The sequence below is a fragment of the Amblyomma americanum genome, chromosome 1 (genome assembly GCF_052857255.1).
Source record: "Amblyomma americanum isolate KBUSLIRL-KWMA chromosome 1, ASM5285725v1, whole genome shotgun sequence".
In the NCBI taxonomy this organism is placed as follows: Eukaryota; Metazoa; Arthropoda; class Arachnida; order Ixodida; family Ixodidae; genus Amblyomma; species Amblyomma americanum.
The window spans coordinates 488924855-488948784 of NC_135497.1; the positions used below are offsets into that span (position 1 = coordinate 488924855).

Genomic DNA, 23930 nt, shown 5'->3' on the forward strand with positions numbered 1-23930 from the left:
CAGCGGCGCAGTTAGCTTAACTAGAGACACGTGCACACGTGCAAGATGCGCTTTTTTTATCCCGCGCGCGTTGGAAAAACGTGGGGAATTCCGAGAAAAGCCTAGAGAAAATGTGTCCCCAACCGGTCATGACGTCATCAAAAATTACGTAACCATGACGTTTAAAGTGACGTCGCTGGTGACGTCACATTTTAAAACCAATCAGCGTTTCCAGCCTACCTACCCGCGATCGCTTGTACACTACTCCCCTCCAGCTAGTGGCGCCACCTAGGCACTTCATCGCTAAACTATAGTGCCTAGAATATACTGGCTAGTGTGCCGACCGTGGCCTTCCTGGTGGCACCGCGAGCGATGAATGCCGACGGCCGCCGCATGGAGCGCTGCAAGTCGGGAGGGTGCCGCCGAGCCGCAACGCTCTCGCAACATCGGCAAGAGGACTAGTGCATTTTTGCTTTCGTTCAGCTGTAATCGACCAAAGCTGTCATGGAGACAGCTGACTATAGGTTTCAGGGTTTGTTTTGAGTCTCTGTCGAGGAGCTGCACATTTAGCACTTGTCGTTTGCGCGAAAGCTGCTGTGAAATTCAGCACAACTTCGTGTTTCGAAACACGAAACTTGTGCTGTACATAGATATCTTTTATATAAATACGAAGTACTTTTTCGGTAACATTTTCTCTAATAAAGTAGGCGGAACGCTTCGGTTAATTTTATTGGATTATATTTAGGTGTTCTCGCTGTGTACGTACTACATTTGCGAACGAGTAAACACATGCAATGTGAATAACGCAGGAAACACAGTCGTGCAACACTCGTTTTTATTCGCGTGCAATATCAATCGCGGACATGTTACAGAAGTACAACAAGCAGGGCCCATATGTGCACATGAGAAGCATTTATTGGCAGCGACGCAGTTTTAGAAACTTATGCCGCTGCCTTTGCGCTTCCCTCTCTTTGTTGAGGCCCTTGACAAAAAAAAAAACGAAACCTTAAGAGAACATAAAACTTTACAACGGTAGATAAAACTGCCTTTTCATGCTCTGAGCAGCCAAGTTGAGGAAAAGACAGTGTCTGTAGCTGACTCGAAAATTCAACTAAACTCATTTCATGGAGCTTGTTTTTACTAAAAAAACACAGTAAAGGCATCTTCCATGGCATTTACAGCAGTTGACAAGCTCTGGCTGGGGTACACTAGGCCCCCATTGTCAAAATAGCTAGTAAAGTACGAAGCGGCGTCGGCACTTGCTTCAGCTTTGCTTACACATAGGCAGCCTGCACACTGTGGACAACAGTTCTTAGCAATGATCTTTAAATTCTTGCCACGTAGCCTGTAGTGTAGTAGATCAAAGCACTGTGGCTCTTCTTCTCTACGCACGATGCATGGTCACTGCTAGACACGACAGCTTGAACTACATCTTCAGCTTCACTGACGTTTCCGTGGTCAAGAAGGTCATCTATTTTGTCTGAAAGGAACTTACTCGTAGTTTCACACACCTCCTTTGGGCTCAGCAGTGCTTTGATTACGTCTGGGGTGCAGTTCACTCCTCTAGGTGGCTTTGCCAGGTTGTAGAATGCGAGTAAATTCACAGTCATCAGAAACTGTGACACTGTCGGATGGTCATTACAGCCAGACGACTGTCTAATTATACCAAAAACGTTTTCAAGCTTATCCTGGCTTAATCTGGATGTTAAAAAATAATTGAAACCCACAGTCGACGTCAGGTAGGACAACAAGCCAAGTGTACTCTTGATGGTAACCCTTAGCCCAGCAGACGTGCTTTCTGTAAGAAAACCACCACCAGCTGGTTTTGCAGTTTGCTCCCATTCCTGCAGATACCCTAGGAAGCTTTTCAGAAATTGCACATTTGGACTGTCAGGCTTGAGTGCCTTCTCGCTTGTTCGCGATGTCATAACACGAATCAGGCGATTCATTTCTTTTACGAAATCTACTGTCGGCTGCACGGTCCTATGTGAGGCTTCAATGTGTTCTCTATAAATTAAAAGTCCTTTGATGACCTGGTCGCTGAAGAGCTGAAATGTGATGTCCACTTTCATTTTTTCAAAGCAGTTTGGCTTAAGGTGTGCATTTGTCAGGCTTGGCATAACTTTCAGTGTAACATTTTCTCGATCCGTTTCGAAGGCTGCTAGTACAATACCAATGTGAACATGCCCAGCTGGTGTCAGGTATCCTTTTCCAACAAATCCATTTCTCACATTCTTCAAAAGGTGTGGAAAATCTGACAAAAAATAGAGCTGCCTTTTAGGATCCACTGGGTGTTTGGTGCTACTCCGAACGTGGCTTGGAGAACTTTTGAAAAAAACAAAAACAACTTGCGATCAGTTTCTTCATCACAATATTTAAACATTAGAAACATGAAATCTGCACATGCACCATGCACACTCTAAACAATCTTGCATTTTGCGTGAAATTACAGCCTTACCCTGTATTCCAAACAGCCGCCACATGCTCCTATTCCAGCTGGCGCCGTCGAATGTGATGCAATCCACGAACAGACCAGCCTTTTCCTCAAGGACTGTGGTTTCCAAAATGATTTTCGCCAGTGTTGGGGCCTTCACATTTCCCTTTGAGGCAAAAACACCGAGGATTTGCGTCCATTTTCCTGCGGAAAGGTAATCTCTCACAAATGTTCGTGCGTTTTACGTATAAAGTTGCGAACTGTAACCAAGAGAAAAAAGAAGTTTACCAGTAAATGGCTGAAACAGCACAATCATACCATGGTCTGCCAGCACATTCTTCTGGTCAGCAGGTGTATGACCTCCAAGGTCAACAAATCCTTCAATATCACCTGAATTGTAAAAAAAAAGCACAGGAAAAACACCTTGTTTTATGCGCAGACATCTCTCAACACAGATCAGAATATGGCAAAGGTGCTAAACCAGCATAAAAAGAAACACGTGCTAAAAGACTTGACGATCGAATATTACCAGAGCACTGCACGGCTCGAGCAATATTGTAGTGCTTAGCAGAACATCGTATTTTTCTCATACTGTAAAAGCTCGCTGATTCGTGCTTCAATGGACCGGAAAAAATGTTCGCATAGTCTGAAATTAAGTTCGAACTATCGAATGACCCCGAGAAAAAAAAACTGACAAGGACCGCTTGCATCGCGGTAAATTTATTTGGTGAAAGACTTGGCAGTAGTTGCTTGTTATTTTAGATGAGAACGGCGCAACAATCACTATTTTTAGCGGTGGAGCTCTGCCGCTAGTGCATCGCACGCCGCAAGCGCGGAAGATTCACGGGCGATGAATACGGCATTGCTCAGCAGCTCTGAAGCGGCAAGAAAAAAATGTGGATAGGGAAGATTAGCGAAACAGCCAACCAACGATATAAACGGCGCGTAGCTGGGTTTGGCTGGCTGGCTAGTGCGGTTGGGCGTACGTTTCAGAAAAGCAAAATCGAAACTATCAGTGTGTCCGCTCTTGTAGATGAGGCCGTCCGTCCGCCATCACGCCTGCCGTTCAGCGCAAGTCAGAGGTGCGCGAGTGATTCTGCAGCACAGAATTCAGCTTTGAGGGGGGCTATTTGGACGACCGCTTGCCGAACCGATACCTGTATGTACACAACCTCCTTTGAAAGCCCGTTCGAATTAACCGGTGCGAAACCCGTAGCTTCCGAAACAGCGAGCGTGCAACGCCATAGACTTGCATAGCGTTGGCCGGGACCGCGCCGGCAGTTCGAATTATGCGGATTTTCGCATTGCGGGGTTTGAATCAAAAAGCTTTTACCGTATACACAGAACAGTCCAAGAATTCATTGCAGCTATACTCACCAGCTGATTTCACATTTAGGTGCTCCGAAAGCTTTATTTCGTCAATGACGAGGCCATCGTGACGACTGTGCGAATCCATGGTCTTTGTTTTTTCATTTAGGGCATCGAAGACCTTTGTACTGAGGCCAAAGCCACCCTTGAAGCGCTGTAGGTACTTTTTCAGGCAAGTTCGCCCTGGCAGAACCATAATAGACTGTCTGCGGAGATGTTCACACAACTTCGGGCTTCGCATCCTCATCAGCATACATTCTAAAATCCACTCATCATCGTATCGCATTCCCTTGTGTGATTTTCGCCTTGCAGCAAGGAAACAACTCTTTACAACCAGCTGCTGCTTTGAGGGAAGATATTTAATTTTGCTGTTAAATGTCTCTTCACTAAGAGCCTCATTTTGCTCTTTCATGTGAGCCACCTGTATCCTTGCATTTACCAATCTTTTCTTGGTTCTTGACAGGCTTCGAGAAATGTTCCTGCACTGTTTCTTTTCATCAGATTTTCTGGAAATTTCACTTGTGCTTTTCTTTTTTCTGCACGCTTGGTTTTGAGCCAGAATCCTTTGGTACTTGCAGAAAGCGCAGGACTCGCCTTCAGACCTCACAGATAATGAACACTTCTCAGAAAAAGTCATGCCTTTCTTGGAGGTGTGCTTTCCTGAGGCCGGCTTTATGGCGCATCCATCACAAAGATTTGTCAAGGCAACTTCCTTGATCAAAGTTTCGGCCTCTTCGCAAGTTGTGACGATGTGTTTTGACTTTTCCCTTCCCCTGAGGTAAACCGTGGCTACCACTGATTGTCCATCAAGTAATGGCTTTGCAAATGCTACCATCTTTTCAATTAAGAGGTTAGCGAAGTTATTTTTTTCAGCCTCACAATAGGCGTACGCTAATGAATCGACTGTCACGGATGGCACTTTCATCCATGTCACTGGAATAGCGACGTTGGAGAATGGATGGTGCCCCGCCGCGGTGGCTCAGTGGTTAGGGCGCTCGACTACTGATCCGGAGTTCCCGGGTTCGAACCCGACCGCGGCGGATGCGTTTTTATGGAGGAAAAACGCTAAGGCGCCCGTGTGCTGTGCGATGTCAGTGCACGTTAAAGATCCCCACGTGGTCGAAATTATTCCGGAGCCCTCCACTACGGCACCTCTCTCTTCATTTCTTCTTTCACTCCCTCCTTTACCCTTCCCTTACGGCGCGGTTCAGGTGTCCAACGATATATGAGACAGATACTGCGCCATTTCCTTTCCCCAAAAAACCAATTATTATTATTATTATTATTATTATTATTATTATTATTATTATTATTATTATTATTATTATTATTATTAATATTATTATTATTATTATTATTATTATTATTATTATTATTATTATTAGAATGGATGGAGACGATCGTTGGTGGTTCGTGGTCGTTCGTCACCAGCATTTTGCGCTTCGCCAGCGCTTCCTTCTGCAGAAACACAGCGTGGGGTGGTGCACTTTTCAGTTACTGCAGCTCCGCTGTTGGTGTCAGATGCTTCCATGCTCCCCGATTCAGCATTATCAATGTCTGAGCACAGCTCGGAGGCTTCCGACGCGCACGCCTGTGACGCTTTGCTGGAGGCTCTTGCTGGCACAGATTTCTAGTTTTTCTTTTAGCTGACACTTTAGGCAGAATGTGCTCTGGGCAATGCGTGATTATCGAAGGCACGGCGTCGGGTTTCAGGCGCGGTTTATCGCGGGGAAGCTCGCTGGTAACACCATTTACGCTGACACTGAATGTGCGCTCGATACAACTGCTCTCAAAATGTTTCTCGCAAACCACAGCAGCTGGCGTCAGCCTTCTGTCCTCTCTTTTGATGTTTCTTTCCCATTCTGCAAGCCGCGTAGCATCAGATGGTGCAGTAAACATGGAAACACGTTCCTTGTTCGAGCGGTAACCGCTTTTACACATTGGCACAAAGCAAGTCTTATCTTTGCACTGTCGCTTTGGCTTTGACATCTTTTTTGTGTAGTCACATGTAGCTAGTCTAGTGGTGGACACGCGAAAAAAACAATCGAGAGCTCAGTGCATGATTTGACTACACGGCGAAAGCACGCAGAACGGATACACGCACGCACAGAACGCGCGCACAAAACCGACGAAATCACCACAGAACTGCTCGGAGGAGCGGATGCGTCGACTTTCATGTGCAAGGAGCCACACAGGACAACATACACTGCACCTCAGTGAACAAAATTTCGTGCACAAGCAGGTTAATCGCGCACGCACAAGACCAGGTCGTTGCCTTCCGAAGCGAGAAAACCGCGTCGTCTGCTGCGGCAGCACCCTCCCGACAAGCAGCGCCCTCTGCCGCCATCGGTGGGCTTTCATTGCAAACGGTGCCACCTGCTCCCATTGCGCAGCGTTGGCGCTCGGCACACTAGCCAGTATATTCTAGGCACTATAGCTAAACTGAGCACTCCCTCGCTGGTGCCCGTCACATAGTGTTCAATCCGCCTTGTAGTGTTCCTGTATATGCTCCCGCAGGGAGCAGAGTTGCGCGAAGGTCCGCCATTTTGTTCCAAGCTGTGCGGGAAAGCAGCTCCTCGAGCGCACAGGTGCTGGGATCATGACGGGGCTGGCGTTGTAGAGCAGTTCGCTTTTTTTTTTAAAAAAGCTTACAAACGGCGCTTGATTGCGGGCATCCTTATTTACTTTTACTGTATCAGTGCTCAGAGATTGATGCTAAGCCCATCATACTTCGTTGAAAAAAACGTCGGAAAATAATCCGATTTGCCGAACATATCATACAGCACGACTGAGAGATCGCGGAATGACAGCGATAGCTCGCAGTACGGACATTAATGGCGCAGAAATGCTTGGAAATGAAAAACCTGCGTGAGTTGTGCGATGAAGAGAAGTGCGGTAATGCATCTCCCTGCAGAACCACATTGAAATACACCGCCGATGTTGCACGAAGCTTGTGAAACCACGCTGCATACGATGTGAATGCGGGCAGTCTAAAGCAATGCATTTTGCACGCGAGTAAATCTAACCAATCAAAGGCACAGATATCGCAAACTCGCTCGCTTATCTTTCACAAAATATACGTATCATTTGTTGCTCTGACTTCTAGCCCTCCACCGCATTTTTCCTATGCCATGGTCATCTTTTCAAGCCAAACACATCACGTGCCGTAATTCTTTAATATCCAAAAGTTCGAAAAGCCTGCCTTAAGTCACTGCAGGTGGATTGTAGTATACGAGTTTGCAAGGATCTCATAAAAAGATGTGTATCTCTTTCTGGTGCTGTTATTTGCTCGTTTTTCCCTAAGCACTTTTGCGTTTTCTTTTGACCTACTTGAATTATCATGTACCTTCACTGCATTCTGAAATATCTTTGTTTTGGACTGCTCCATGCTTTTACTCAAGGAAAAATAATTATTTGAATATCCAATTTTGCTTTTAAGTATTTCATGCTATTTTTGTTCTTCTCTCCTTCAGTGTTAACATCCTTGTCAGTAGAACCTTAAGGGCATTCTTAACAAATAAAATAGTTAAATAGCCTAGGCAAAGCTCGTTCTCATGCAGATAGACTGGCCTCCCACTTCAGTGTAGTAGACTGAGACTAGAACAAAATTTCACATACAGTTTGCTTGACAAACATTATTTATTTCACAAAACAAACCATTTCTGCGAAATGCTGGAGGTGGCAGCAGAATAAGCAGAGAGGCTGGCAGCGGCTGCACATGAGAAATGCTCTGTAACATACAGCCAGGTTAGGAACAAAACCCTTGTTCACATTTTCATTTGGAACATGTAGCGTTGCAGGAAAAATGAAGATAATTTGTTGATGGCAAACATGAGTCACCGCACAGAGTTTGGGCGTGCCTGCTGAACAATTTATAATTTATATTGAACTTTAATTTTTATCAGACTAGGCACATAGCCAAATGATGGTTGCAACGCCAGAGGGAGGTATGAGACAATGGAGGTTATGTGGCTAAGTGAGCCATGCAAATACGATAAAGTTGTGCCGTTTATTCTCTAGCAGTCATTGTAACAGGTCAGCATGAACAGCTGGAATGGATTAAATATGGAGCAACAATTATATTGCACATTTTGTACACCTCATGTGATATCAATCCTGCCATGCCACAACTACCCTTTGGCCACAGAAACTGAAAACACATAGGGAGAGAAATCAATTATTAATTTACAGGCGAAACCAACAGCACGAGGTAATACGCTGTCACTAGTGTCCTATGCATCATGCCAAACAAAACACATGCAATGAAACTTTTCTGGTCTCCACCCTTTAGACAAATATAGATGACAGGTCACCATTATCTCTTAAATCTTGCAGTATAGCACCCCCTCCCCCCGTGGTGCACCACATGCGTAATGGCATATTTTCTACTGTGACTGTTCGCATCCCGTGAGCCTATACTACTTATCAGTTTCGCTGGCAGCTGTTGAGAGCGGCTTCATATTCTTCACAATTCAAGAAATACAGCAAATAGGAACATCAGCGCGGTACCTTGGCAGTGTAAAATGTGAAAGCACGAAAAAAAGGGTCATGAGCAAGGCCTTAAAATTTTTACACTACCTTTCACTGGTTTCCTGCTCTCATGATACAGGAAAAAAACATGTTAGGGCAGCCGAGATTTCGTTCTTATCATTGTCCATAATAACGAGACAGAAATACATGGGCCCAATGGGCTATGTGCATGTTCACCTAGCACAGTGTATTGACAGCAAGTTTCCATATGAACGAGGCATGAATGTTTTTAAAAAGTTTGGTCCCCAGAAAAATTGTCTAACTCGAGTCGTCCATAAAAACGGGGGTCGTATCAACAGGGCATGACTGTATACAAATCAGGTGGCAGTTAAAAGGCGCAGTACCGCATGAAATGGAAATCAAAGAAAGTGCTATCTTTCCATAGTCAGATACAACTCAAGAACAAACCAGTTTTTCTCTGTCAAAGAACTCCCCCCCCCCCCCCCCCAACCAATGGCATCGGCCGATTCTCAACAACCTGCTAGCTTGACAATGCAGGGAGTGGCAGATGAAATGGGATAGTCCCGTCCCTGCATTGCCAGGCTGGCAGGTTCATGAGAATTGGCCAACGCCATTGGCTGGAAGATGGTCCTTTGTCGGGGAAAAGCTGCTTCGTTCTCGAGTTGTATCCTACAACATGCAAAGATATTCTGTGGAAGCATATACAGGAACATTGGCTGAGGTTACTCGGAAGACTGTAATGAAGAGATTAACAGACATTTTCGCTTAGAATTCGCATCCCAGCACTTTTAGACCCACACTTCCCAGGCTGTTGCAATTTCAACAAAAGCTGTGCATTCTTTTCACTAATAGCAAACCTTAGCCTGCACAAAAAAAAATGGCTTATGGCTTTTGTTGCCACATTATGGCATGATGGGAATTTGCCAAAGGACTGGAATTTCTCTTCGGCTGCCTTTTTCAAGCTGTCTGATTGGCATTTTGACTCTAGTAAGAGAGCCTCGTTGGCTCGAAAGAGCTGCTCACATGAGTGCAGCAGCCCCAATAGAGCGTCCGAAGGAACCTTAAGCGGGTTTCGCCCCTGCCTTACGTAGCACTTTAGGGCCACCAGCTCAGGCACCTCCTTGTCTCGATCAATGATGCTGGCGCGGCACTGCTGGCAGAGCTTGTACTTATGGACAACCGCGTAGGCAACATAGCCAGCAAAGTACGCTAGGCTATCCTCTTCTTCCTTGCATAGCTCTAGGACTCCATCTAGACTTACGTCCACAATGTCGTCCACAGAGTGTCGAGTGAAGTCCTCTCTATTGGTCAAGAAGGCCAGAAGATCATGTGAGTCATCAGCTGAATAAGAGCTGTGCCGACTAGGCTGTGAAAACTGCGCCAGCACAATAATCCTAAACGTGGTCTTAAATTCTCTGGCTCGTGGAATAGGAGTCTTCAGCCTGACGGTGCTGAATAGGTTTTCGAGGGCATCCTGGCTCAGCCTGCTCAGCATCAGGAACCTGGAATATTGTTTAACAATGTAATTCTCCCTGAGCTGTAAGGCACACAATGTTGATAATATAACGCCTGTCTGAACCGGCTTCCAAGATCCTTTTCCTAGCTTGTCAGTGATTAACAGGTCGGTGAAAATGGTCACAAACTGTTTCAGAAAGCTTTTAGCTTCATCTGCCTTCTGTGGGCAGATTTCGCTTAGTGCAGTTTTTCGTGTTCGCGAGGTCATAATGCTAAACCATCTAAAAACCTGTTCTATAAAAAATGCAGTTGTCAGAGCTTCCTTAGCCAGGTGGTTGTTCTGCACCAGGTACCACAGGCCTGCAGCAGTGGCATGGTGCAACAGAGCATGTGCTGACGCCACATTCATTTTCTCAAAATGATTGGGGTCCAAGTCCCGGAGCTTCAAGTGAGGCATGAGCTTGAGTTTATGCCTGGCATCAATTTCACAAGCTTGCCTTACGCATTCGAGGGAGACCTGCAAAAACCACAAAACCACTTGAGAGCCCCCGCAACAGTGATAATGGTTGGTTACTCTGCTGCATTAATGAATAAAAGTGCCTTTGGCTACGTTTCTTACCTACCCTTGTAACTAACTCTGAAAGCAGAGGTCTATTGGCCATGCAGTACAAAAAGCTTATTGAAAGCCTTAATAGCCTCAGGAGAACGATGTAGCAGCTATTTGCCCTTAAATGAGAAAAATAAAAAAAAATTGTAATAATGAAACAATTACTCAATGGCATACATAGAAGCGCAGCCATACTGCTTCTACATAAGCTCCATAGCTGAAAAAAATTTAATCCTAGTCTGGGGTTCGAACTCAGGACCATGCCTCACCGAAGCAGTTACTTTGCCAAATGAGCTATATGGTTGGGTGACAGTGAATTCATAAACGATTCGAAGTGGGAAGTTCGTTCAGGACCAAAAGAAATATAGTGTATACCTTTCCTTTGTAACCGTATGACTTCGCTGGGTGGATGCTAATGAGTAATTAGTCTCTTATTACAAATCTACTCTGCCTTCATGTATTCCCTTGAATAATGGACCAAAATAAACAGCAGTGTGTGTGAAAATACTTATCACAAGCCCCCTTTCGACATCATTGAGGTAGTTAAGCCCTGCAACTTCTGGAGTCAAGCAACAGGTTTCTGCGTTATAGCAAAACAATGCGCCTTCACAGGGCAAAAAACATGCACAAACATATATGGTACTCTGCTCCTTTCATTAGCCGCTAAATGCACAACTCTCCGTATGACTGGGTTTGCACTGCTTTGCGAACTGTGCTTCCAACACATCTTGCACTCATGGTGAGACATAGTAATTTTTTCCCAAGGTGCATACTTTAATTTCAATCACTGGGGTAACTAGTGCTGATTGCGCATTCAAGTTGAAACGTATTTCAAACCTACAACTACGTGAATAAAGCTGTAAGTACTATTAAATCCAATAACAAAGACCCCATTAAAAAGGCACAACTGTATATGCAAAATGGTTGCTTGGCGGGCTAGTTGGTTCATATCTAACATGTGTTGCAGCGCGAACCACAAGAAGGGACGTCCGCCAAGCAACCATTCTGGAATACATTTCTAGTACATCGGGCTCTCTTCTGTGTTCTCTTCATCCATGTGTTCTCTCGTTCTTGGCCGCCGACGCAACGTGCCAGGCTCGCACACTGTCTTTCTGCATACGAGGGAAGTTTTTGCCGCCTCCCATTCGCATGAACTTCGGGATCATCAATCCTTCTGTGGGTCACGGAACTCGGATTCTAAAGATTCTACGGTCCGAATGGCGAAGACAGGCCCGGCTCTACAGGGAGTACCTGTTTGTGCAAGTGAACTGGGCTGCCTCCTACTGTTCAGCTGCACGTATGTGGCAGGAATGCCGTAGGAACATCGATCAGATGACGGAGGTCCGCTGGCATGGCTTGCTACCTTGGCTTCGTACTCTTCAGCCCGTCAAGAATAAGGTGAGCCCCTGCAACCCTGTTCACATCGAAGGTGACGCGGATATTCCGGCTGATATTCTACGCACCCTACAGCTCGGGCCAAAGTGTGCCGTCCAACCTAGGATGAATGCGCCAGAAAAGTTGGCGATGGTCAGACAAGTTGCAAGACTTGCACCGGAAGATCAGAAGAGCAGCTGTATATCCCAGGGAGTGGATGTTCTCGAGCGTTCAGTGAGGTCGAGACGCACTGTGCTGTTAAAAACTGTGTCTGACTTTTTGTGCAACAACCAACTTTGTGTTCTTTTGGCTGATAAAGAGGGTGGTTTTGCCGTTTTTCCGCATGACCTCTTCCGAAAGAAAGCCTCCGAAGCTATCGAGAGCAATTTTAATAGAATGAACGAATTAAAACTAAAGAAAGCTAAGGCCGTGGCAAAAAAACTGTGCAAGCGGTTAGGATTGCAAACACTCGTCAAGCAAATTCAGGACAAGAAGAAACCTTGTTTAGACATGTTCTTTTCCGCAAAAGCACATAAGGATGGCTGCCCACTTCGTGTGATTTCAGAAAAGGAAACGTGGCAGAAATGTTTAGCTCTTTTTCTGCAGGATAAGTTGGCCATGCTAACAATTGAAGACCCATTCCTTGTTAGGAACTCCAAACAGGTTGTTGAATACTTGCGGCAGCATAAGACTGCAAATGTATCTGCCTTTTCCATAGACGTAAAAGACCTTTTTTACTCTTTGCCGCATGATGCTCTGTTATCATGTGTTGAACAGGCCATTGATAGGATGGGTGCCGTTTCGTTCCAGAACAGTTGTGGTTTACATGTTAGTGGCTTTCTAGAATTGCTTGATGTGTATCTGCGATCTACGTTTGCCACCTGGGACAAAGGTTTTTACCTGCAAAAACGCGGAATATGCATTGGATCATGTATTGCCCCGGTCCTTAGCGACTTGTTTTTAGCCATGAATGACAGAATGATTGAAAGATGTCTCGAAGGTACAAGTGTTGTCCAAGTCTTTAGATTTGTAGATGACTTTTTAATCATAACTGACAACACCAATGCGGATTTTCATGTAACAGCCGAAGACGTGCTTGACACATTCAAGCGAAACTTAGCACCTTTAGTTTTGACGCATGAACTGCCCAGCAACAATTCCATTAGATTTTTGGAACTAAGACTAAAGTTTTGCAATGACCATGTTTGTTGGGGGTATGAACCACGGGGGAAAAAGGTTTATTACCCGCTGTGTCTGCCCACTCCAAGCTTGTGAAGCGCAGCGTTGTAAAGCACTGTTTTGTAAATGCCCTGACTAAGTCCTGCGACCATATGATCAAAGAAAGTCTAGCCCTGCAAAATAGACGCCTGTCTGACGCAGGGTACCCGGAGGCCCTTGTGGTTTCTGTGGCGGAGGGCTTGCTCCAGAAAATGAAAAACGTCCGGCAATCTGAAAAGAATGCCGTGACAGGCCCGGATGCACGCAAAAAAGTGGCAGTCATTCCGTATATCCACCAGACTTCCCACAACTTGAAGAAGATTGGAAAGCGCGTAGGCGTTAACGTTGTGTTTTCGGCCCCACTCAAACTATCAGTTCTATGCAAGAAGACTAACCCGTGCTACAGCAAAAAGGAAAAATCGTGAATGATTAGACACCAGAATCAGTTTGTCACCTGCGACGATGGTGTCGTATATCGCGTTCCGTTGTCCTGCGGACGCGAATACATTGGACAAACCGGCAGGTGCATAAATACCAGATTGAAAGAACACAACAAGAATGTAAATGATGGTGACCAGGGCCATCTTAGCACGCACTGTCGTAATTGTGGCAATGAGTCTGCACGTCGCCGCAGAAAACCTTGCGCGCCTGCGTTCCAAAAAAGCACAATCGTTGCTCGACACAATGATCAGTGTGTTAGGGAGATAATCGAGGCGGCAGGTATTGCTCGTGCAGAGGACAGGTGTGTAAGCATGCCATCAGTTGTTCTAACCAAGAAAGAGCTGAAGTTTCTGGATCGATGGTGATTGTCCTAATCTCCTATGCCTTTCATGCTGATTGCTTTGCCTGCCCTTTCCTGCTGAAGGCTCAAATGTGTATAAATGCGTGGCCTATCAGGAAAATAAATAGTTGGAAGTCAGCGCTCTTTTCACTCTGTCTGTCGTCGTCCCTTCTTGTGGTTCGCGCTGCAACACATGTTAGATGTTGTATATGCAATCTGGATCTTTGTCAAAAGCTTCAAACAAAGCTGGCTTGTTCCAATTTGAAATTGCGCAACCTTGCTCTGCACTTTTGCGCACACAAAAATCAGAACATATCTAGCACACAATTTGTGCAGCTTGCCTTGTTTGTTGGCAGGCTGTGCTTCAGAACTGTGGACTTGTCCAGAATGAGGTGCTGTCCTCGAACAAGGTGGCCCCTCAAGTTTTTAAGTAGGTGTGGGGCATCAGCTAGGAAGTGGAGCCGCCTTCCTCCGCCACAAGGATGGGGGCATGACAAACTCGGCTTCCCGTATTTAGTGACTTGGATGCCACACAGACGCCAGATGGCCATGTTGCCTGGCCCCATGTCAGTGACAACTGCGCCGATCATTATCCCCAGATCCTCCGCACGGTGAATGATTTGAAACAGGCAGCTTTTTACCTCCTCCGCACTGAAAGAGGATGCTGCGAGAAAAGCAAATTAGGTGTCAGATATGAAAAGAGCACTATTACACTATAGAGTATCATCTTATTACAATGCATGACCAAAATTTCCTTACAGAAAAGTACACGATCTTTAGAACACAGCTGTACATATCGTCTCCAAGTATGCATGTTAAGTGCCAGCCTTCACTGTGCAAGGTACAACTCATAGTTTAATTTTCTTAAGAGTAACTACGAATTATCATTTGCATCCTGGCAAGAACGCTTCCCCTAAATTAAATATTATATGTGGATGTACCACAAGCCCCGCGTGCTTAGTGTACACCTTTGAGAACACTCATTTATCGTATTAAACAACTACTGTTGGTCTTTTTTTTTGTGACCGTGACACTGCCAGCTGGGGTTAAATGAGTGTCAAGTAAGTGCCGCCATTGATATGAAAATTAATCAAGAAAACATGACTGTTTTTCAGTGCGTCTTCCTGCCAGCTTACAGGTGCAATTATTTTTTTCTGTTTGCGTCATTTTTATCTTGTACAGATCTGCATGGAAACATACTCTTGCTTTCATTTGTGGCACCCTGTGAAACCAATGATCCGGGATAAAACTATCCAGTCACTTACATGTGAAATGGTAAGCCACTGCTTGTTTCCACCTGCTTGTTAGGCCAGCTAGCATGAAAACCAGCGCGTGCGTAGCAAGTTCCTGTTTGGCAGCTGGGCTAGAAGGGCTTATTGTTGGTTGTCCTGAAAAATCCGGGCACTGATAATCAAATCAATGTGCACACAACTAAAAACCAAAACGAGGATAGCATGACTTTAAAGCAGCAACCTTCCGTTCCAATTCGATACCTGTGCATGGTTCTTATTACCACAAGTGCTAAAAGCATTCAAAGTGTCACAGCCAGCAGTGTTTAATGTATGGAATGGCATACTGACAACCAATTCCACCGTTTATAAGCATTTTGTCTGAAGTACATTGGAGAAGTCCTGCCATGCAATGGACTTCTGAAGTTCCCAATAACTCTTTATGCAAAACTGATTCAGCATGCTGGCATCAATGTGAAGCCTTTGTTAAGATATTTTCCCTACCTATAATACATCCTGTTGATGCATCGCAATCAAGCCCAGGTGAGATTTGCATCTCATCCATTATAATGCAGGCATGTTTCTCTTCTTGAGCCATTGTAGCCACCTTCTCCGTCAGGGCAACAAAAACCTCCTCCAGGATCCCTGCACAAGCACAGATGTTGTTGAACAAACACAGCGATGACGTTGTGAGCTTCAGAGTTAAAGGAGTAAAATTTACCAGGCCTGAACTTTATGTGCTCCATGTGGTTTTGCAATGTCCTTGTTGCTGGCAAGGGAACAACATTCTCCTTGACAAACTCATAACCTTTTTTACCACAAGCAACCTTCAGGTGAAGTGCTTTTTGAAGAGTTTCCTGCGACCACGAACCTCCTCTCATTGAGCCCTTTTCTAACGCCTTAATTTGGTCCTCAGAAAGGATGCGGCCCACAGCCTCACGGAGCTTATCCCTCTCCTTCTCAGCTTTGCGCCGACGTTTTTGCTCCAGGTTGTGTCGTCGCTCCAGATCAAGCACCCGTTCGGTTTGCGAGGGTCCTGCAGAGATAAAAATGCAAAACAGCTGGAGCAGGCACTATACTGCTCGCAACTAAAGACAGGGAAATGCATTATAGTGAGCAGAATTTTATGCAGTCTAGACAGAAGCTCGTGATTGGCTCACCTTCCAATGCTGAAGGAGGCTGCACTCCCCTGGGGGTGCAAGGTGTTGCTGGTCGTTCTGTCATTTCATATTCTGAAGGAGGTTGCACTTCAGGAAGTGTGCAAGGAGTCGCGGGTTGCTCTGTTGTTTCCAATGCTGACGGTGGCTGCACGACAGAAGGTGCGCTAGGTGATGCTGACTGCTTTTTATTTTTCTGTGCTGAAGGAGGCTTTGCTTCAGAAGGTGTGCAAGGTGTTGCTGGCCGCTCTATCATTTCCAAGCCAGCAGTATTAGGATTATAGAAGGGAAATTACACCGTTCAATTTTCATCTCACATGTTGATGCTGAAGGCATGTTCTGGACAGACACGAGTAGAGCACACAGGTTCGACCTTTCAGATCTAACAAATACACAAGAAAAATCAGTGCCTGGTAACTATCATGCACAAGAAAAACAATTAAATGACCAAGCTGAATGCATTCACCTGGCGTTGATGGGGGTGACTTTATGGCCGTGCTATTTTCTAGTGGCTGCGAAGGCATACCTGCATGAAGAAGAGTACATTGTTGATCTTTCAATGAATGAAGAGCCCAGAGCAATGCAAGCTTGAGAGTTTATAATTGTAAGCTCACAGGAAAAGATGGTAGGAACAGCATCTGGCTTGAGTTGCTTCCTTCCTTTTATGCAGTACCGTTCAAACTGGTCTGCCGTGAAATGATCCTGCATGGAATTATATATACAAGACAAGTAAAAACAAAAGCAGCATGCACAAACACTGTTTACTGGTTTAGTAAGCTTTAAAAGTTCCATGTGCAACAATCGATTCAGTGTGCACACTCATATGACAGTTTTCTGTATGTCCGCCGCGCTGGGAGACGTCAAATAGCAATAATACACTGGCACACTGCGCGCGATTTTTTTCATCGCGTTAGACATTCACTAGCTTGTTAATTTGCTGCCAGGAATTTAATCGCGGCTTCCCGGTGACAAAACTCGTGCCGAACGAATGGTACCAATCACAGGCAACTGAACTGTAAAAAATGAAACGTGACACTATAAAAGCGGCCCCAGGATGCGATCTATACTTGTTAAAACTACAACCGACCCGAGAAAAACCTGGACAACCAATAATTCTTCTGCAAGTTGAACCTCATCGTTTAATTTCAGATGCACAATAGTATGACGCGAACCTCTGCGCTGAATATTCATATTTAAGTTGACAATGTCAGAGCAAATACAGCGGTGTAGGTTACTCGGGAAATATGAGGGGAAACGGCCAATAAAATTACTGGCAGGGAAGTAACATGATTCACTGAACAATTAGACGGAAGTCACAATAAAACCAGGAAACAAAATAATAAACATTGCTGTTATCGCCACAGCGCAAAAGACGAGGGCGAGACGAGAGACGAGTACAGACTGTACTCGGGGATGTACTCGTCTCTCTTCTAGCCCTCTGCCCAAGCTTCCACCTTGTCTATATACTGCTAACATGTTATGCTAAAAGGGAACACTAGCTGCAGGTAAAACTTACTGCTACACTCGGATTTCGCCAGAAATCAGCAGTTCACTGCGCGGAATGCAAGCAAGAGGTTGAAATAAACAAACAGGCAAGCGCGCAAGGAAATTGACATACATATTGGCCGGTCACTCGAAGGTTCAACAACACAGTCATTTTGTAGAAAAACAACGCAAATATTGCATTCAGAGGAAGTTAAGAGAACTTACCTCGCATATTCGAGTTCCTTTCGGGGCTACTTTCACGCGTCCCATACGCAAAAGCCAGCGCAGTCGCTGACGTACGACTGACCGTCCGGACGGCACTGCGTAAAAAGCTTTGCCGCTTTCGGTACGGTTCTTGCAGTTTGGCGCACTGCACCCCGTCATAGTTGGAGGCTGCCGTCACTGCGCACTATCAAAATATATACAACTTTAGCGCACGGAAAAGGCGGAAACACACCGCGGCCGACCGCACTGGACGTGTCCGAACACGACGGCAGCCGAGAGGGTACTGGGGCTGGCGAGGAACCGGCGTTGTGCCTGGAAAGTCGGCTCCTCCGCTTCAAAATGGAACAAACGTCGTCAGCGGAATCAAGTGACGGCCGCTCGGCGAATGGCGTCAAGGGCGGTGAAAGGAAAACAGTCGCGCAACTCTGCCCTAGAGGGGAGTTAACGCCGATGCAGCGCAAGCACGGGGAGCGGGCTCGCGCAACCGCGTTTCTGCTAAAAGTACACAATTGCTGGGCATTGTTTTTGCATTGTCTTCGCATACTCGACAGATTAAATTGTCTAACAGCTTCACCTCATGACGTGAGAAATGTATTAGGCTGATAAGGGACGTGTGTAGCCGACTACGTAGCTCTCACTTGCGTAGCTAGCGTAGCGTGTTTTGGGGCACGGGGGTTATCACAGCTGTTTATTCAGAGCAGCCATCCACTAATGTTGCTGTTTTACGCCTAGATATGTTGATCCAGAGGCGCTGCTAATTTCCATCGAACTCACTATTCATGCATAGTAGCAAGGAAGGCTGCGCATGAGCGGGTGCTAACATTATTGCATTATTGAAACAGTGCTCAGGCAGCTAGTACAACACGATCAAGAAACTTGAAATTTGAACATGCACAAACTTATTATCCCCACGTGATTAACGCGAGTGTTGTTATGCTACGCTTATAAAGCCTTAGAAGCGACACTGACAAACTATTATCGGGCTAGCTTACCTCGCGTAAGAGATTTTCAACTTTTTTTTTTCAGCTTGTCTTAAAGCGAAGCATTTCACAGCCAAGAACACTACTATTATTTATAAGCAGGAAACTTCAGAGAAACCATCGGATTCAGGAAAATAGTTTGCTGAGCACATACCAGCTAGCAGAATAAGTACACACCAACATAAATTCATAAGCATGTATCAGGAAGTCAGTTTATTGCCCACAGACTTCAAGGATTGTAAAAAAGAAAAGAGTAAAAGGGCATTCAGTGGCATCTTCGAAGCTTTAAAAGCTTTTGCCGCTCCCTCTGTGCAGCCCTTTCCTTATTAAGAGCCTTGGTAAAAAAATGCAGCCGTGTCACCACAAAGAACTTTATGATTTTGGCAGTGAGTTCTTTGCCGTGCTGCTCGCAGCCAACAGTGTCGAATCTTAGGCTGCGCAAAAAGGTTACAAAATCATGCACACTGAATGCATGGAGCTTCTCCTTTGAGAAAAACATCGTAAAGGCATCCTCCTAAACAGACACAAGTTTGCCGAGCTTCTCACATGGGTAGAGGAGACCTCCTTTATCAAAGTGTGCAGTAAATGGGCTGTTTGTGTTGTGCACAGCTCCTGTTTTGCTACTCATGAGGCATAATGCACATTCCTTGCAGGCATTCTTCACTCCAAACTTCCTTGCGACATAGCCTGCCATGTAATAAACAAGGCGGCTATCACTGAATTCCACCACATAGCTGCTGTGATCAGTACGCAATGCAGAACGAATTACTTCCCCTGCATTATCTGCATCCCCAAACTCAAGCATATCTTCGATAATGTCTTGAATGCTAAACACGGCCTCATCTGCTTTAGATGGAGGGGTCAGAAGTGAATTTATCATTTCTTCACTGCAATTGCCTGACTTTGGGGCTCGTGCTAAATTATAGAAACTTAAACAGTTCACAGTTATTAGGAACTGGCTTGGGGATGGGTGATCATTACTACCCGAATATTGCCTAATAATCCCAAACAGGTTTTCTAACTTGTCTTGGCTCAATCTGGAAGTCAGCAGGTACTTAAATCCTAAAGATGTCACATACTTTAGCACAGAGTGCTGTGTATTGGGACACGAAGGCTTTCAGCAGTACTGCTGCTTACAAAACCGCCCCCAGCCTTTTTTGATTCTTCCTCCCAGTCATCTAAGAACTGGAGGAATGCATTGGGATCTGTGACAGCTTGTGAAGATCCCCTTAGTCCATCTCGGGGACACCTTGAGGTCATTAGAGATATTATCCTGCTTAGACGCTGAACCAGTTTTTCCGTTGGTGCAACGTAATCAGAGATATCCTTCCTATCAGTTCTGTACAAAAACATGCCCTTCAGTACCTCATCGCTGAATAGTTTAAACGCCAGTTTAACTTTCATTTTCTCGAATGAATTAGGCCTTACATGAGCTTTAGTTAAACTTGGCATTGCCTTCAGTGTGATGGAACTTCTTTGTCCCAAGCTGCTTCTATGTGTTGGATGCATGCCCGGCCATCAGGTGTCGAGAAACCTTTGCTCACAAAAGAATTCCGAAGACACTTAACTAAGTGTGGAAAGTCTGAGCAAAAGTGAAGTGACCTTGTTGAGTCCACGGGGTGCGTAGTTTTACATGTGACTTGGCCTGCTTGCGCTGAAAAGCAATAAAACTGATTAGCAATAAGCACACCTGTGTATGTCACTTTGCCTATTTAGCAGATTCCTCGATATATTAAATAAGCACATTGTTAATTACAATAACATGCTCTTTGATATGAAAACATTACGTATTACGGTCGACATGATGGTAGCACTTCAGGTTTGCAAGTACATCAAAATTGTTGTTGAGGCTTGTTATTGTGTGGCAATGCAGCAATAAAAAAAGAAAGTTATTTTACCATGAATCCCAAATGACTTCCACAGTCTCCGGTTCCACGAGGCGCCATCGCAAGTCACAAAGTCCACAAAAAGGTCAGCTTTCTCAGACAGCAGTATGGCTTCAAGCAATATCTTTTCAAGCATTTCTGCCTTGATATTGCCCTTAGATGAGAAGACTCCAGGCACTTGGGTCCAGTCACCTGCAGCATGAAAAGGCAAATCTGGTGTTTCCATTACTTTTCCATGAAGTCTGCTTTTTTTGAAACCCAAGAACAGACTCTCAAGCAAATTGTATTGTAAAAGGAACCACTACCAGAAATTCATTCTGTTTCTGATAATGAAACATGAGCAAAGCCATTATACAGATAACAAAGACATCAATGTTAGAAATGTCACAGACCTTGGAATGGCTGAAAAAGCATGACCATTCCATGGTCTGCTGCAGTGGTCTCTTCCTGGGGCGTAAACTTTCCTAGGTCAACAAATCCTTCGACAGCACCTGAAATGAACATGATACTAATGATCACTCCAAAATCAAAGTGAGGATGTCACAGACCGAAAAACCAGCCCTGAAGGCCAAGAAATAAAACAGAGTGTTCCTAAAACACAGAAATGCCATTTGTCACTACAATATTACTTACCAGCTGTGTTTACTCTGAAGTTTTCAGACAACTTCATCTCATCGAAGATGATGCCGCCGTGTCGACTGCATACGTCCATCTGTTTCGTTTTCACTGAAAGCGCTGTGAACACGTTTTCATTAAAGCCGAAACCACTCTTGAATTTTCCAAGGTAGCGCTGTAGACAGCTCCGGCTGGGCAGGATGAGTATGTTATGTTTCCGCAAGTGTTCATACAATTTTGGACTCTTCATGCGGAGAAGCACACACTCTAAGATACACGTTTTTTCATAGCTCATGCCAGATGTACTTTTTCGTGTAGCCGCCTGGAAACACGCCCTTACGACAATCTGCTGTTTTGAAGGCAGTCTAATGCGAGCATTCACAACTTCATCTCCAATTTCTTCATTGGCGGATTTAATTTTTTCTAGCTCCCGCCCAACGTTGTGCAACTTCTTCTGAGCAACGCGTAGACGGCGGCGGACTTTCGCATGCTTTTGCAGGCAACTCACCTTCATAGCTTGTTTTTTTCTTTCGCGAAAGCTGATTCTGCACGAGCTTGCGCAAGCATTTGCAATAAATGCATGAACGACTACCTGAAGCTGTCAGAGCATATTTCACAGAGTAGTAAGAACCAGCAAAGTGCACATATGTGCTGCTATTTGTGGGCTGCAGCCCACATCCTATGCACATTACAAGTGCGTATGTTTCATCAAGTACGTCTTGAGCCTCGAGTGGTGATTCGATGGTTCGCTTCAAATGTAGTTTTCCTCTGAGAAAAACTGTGCACAACACACGGCCTGAATGACTGATGTTTTCAGTGAACTGGACCAACTTCGGCAGCAATGCGCAATTCATTACCGGGCCCTCTAGTTCACAAAGGCCAAAAAAAAAAAAACGATGCCTGGCTGTGCTTTAAAGCACAGCCTGTTCCAGCCCGGGCCCGGCAGGCGGAGGCTGTCACAAAGGACGTAAACTCCAGTTTGACTTGCTGCCATCTGCGAAGCTGCCCCATCTGGAACTGGATCCGTTCCCGAATCGCACGCTGCCGCGTCGTGTGCTTCAGCACCGCTTGCAGTTTTTATTCTTTTCGCAGGGGGTGCGCCTTGCTCACAGAGATTTCTGTTCTTCCTCCTGACCGGTGCTTTTTTCGTGAAATACTTCGGGGCGTATGGAAAGATAGTGGGCACGGCGTCATCTGTTAAACTCGGTCTATCCCGTGGTACTTCCACAACTTCGCCGTTTATGATGTGCCGCCAAGACCTCACTATGAACTTGTCCTCAAAATGCCGTTCACAAATGCCGCAGTTATCCGACAGCTCTTTATCTGCTCGTTTAATATTACGCGCCCACTGCTCTCTCCTCAAATCATCCTTTGGAGGCCGAAAGAGCGATGCCTTCGTAGGGCAAGATTTGTAGCCGCTGCTGCAGATGGCGAACACCTTGTCGTTATCCATGCTGGTCTCAATGATGTGCTGCAGGGGAGGAGCCAGAATCTCGAGGAGCAGTTAGAAGTGGGGATGCGTAGGCTTAGAGAGGCCTCTGAGAGTGTGCATGTGACCATATGCACAATCCCAGAGGTCCAGAGGCAGGCTGGCGAAACGGAAAGGAGGGTCGTTGAGGCTAACCGTGTAATTAGGTTAATGAGTCGACGACTAAGATACGGGGTGATGGAAGATAACAGGGAGGTCAGGCTCCACCCTTTTACACAGGATGGCATTCACTACGGTGGTGCCACTGGCAAGAAGGTGGATAGTAGGATAGGTCGCCAGGCAACAGCTTTTTTGGGGGACCCAGAGCTCTGAGGGAACCAGTGTAGAGAAGGAAGAACCAAGGTCAAAAGGACGATGGAACCATAAGAGAAGAAATAGACGCAAGCGCCAGGGCCAAGTTAATTCAGATATATGTTTAATTAACATGCAAGGTGGCATTAACAGACTGAAATGAGAGGAAATAGAAGAGCAGTTAAGGCAGGAGGAATTAATTGTATATGGTTTAGTGGAAACGCATCTTAGAGACATGCAGCAACCACTCTGTAACCCAGACTACGCATGGGAATATTGCAATAGAACAGTGGGAAGCAGAAAGGGGGTGGAATTGGGGCATTCATTCATAAACGTATGAATTTTCAAAGGGTTAAACTGGAATGCAAGGAACATTTATGGCTAAAAGGAAAAGTGGCAGGGAAGCATACACTCCTTGGCTTTGTATAGCTGTGGACAGGGGCTAATGCCAAAGAGGTAAACAGGAAAATGTTAGAATGTATTGCAAGCGGCATTGATGAGCTAGGAGGACAGGCGAGATAATTATATTAGGCGACATGAACGCACATATAGAAGACCTGGATGGGTACACAGAATCGACAGGAAGCATGCTGGAGGACATGTGTGACAGGCATGATTTAGTTGTATGCAACAGTACCGAGAAGTGTGAAGGGCTCATAACATGGGAGGCAGGGAATCTGCACTCGATGATAGATTATGCACTAATGTCACAGAGGATGTATAATAGATTAGGGGTAATGAGCATAGATGAACATGGTTCCAGAAGTCTAGGTAGTGACCACAAGCGTATCAAGTTGAGCTTCAGAAGAGAAACCAATGTAGGACTGAAGCGAGATGAACAATCAGAGGGGAATTTTTATTCAGAA

The 23930-nt window shown here is 45.3% G+C and overlaps 2 pseudogenes; both read right to left on the reverse strand.

The window, feature by feature from the left end:
• Window positions 1-743: 743 nt before the first annotated feature.
• LOC144105167 (uncharacterized) lies at window positions 744-5771 on the reverse strand (annotated as a pseudogene).
• A 10414-nt stretch (window positions 5772-16185) lies between these two features.
• Window positions 16186-22138, reverse strand: LOC144120285 (uncharacterized; annotated as a pseudogene).
• Window positions 22139-23930: the final 1792 nt, after the last annotated feature.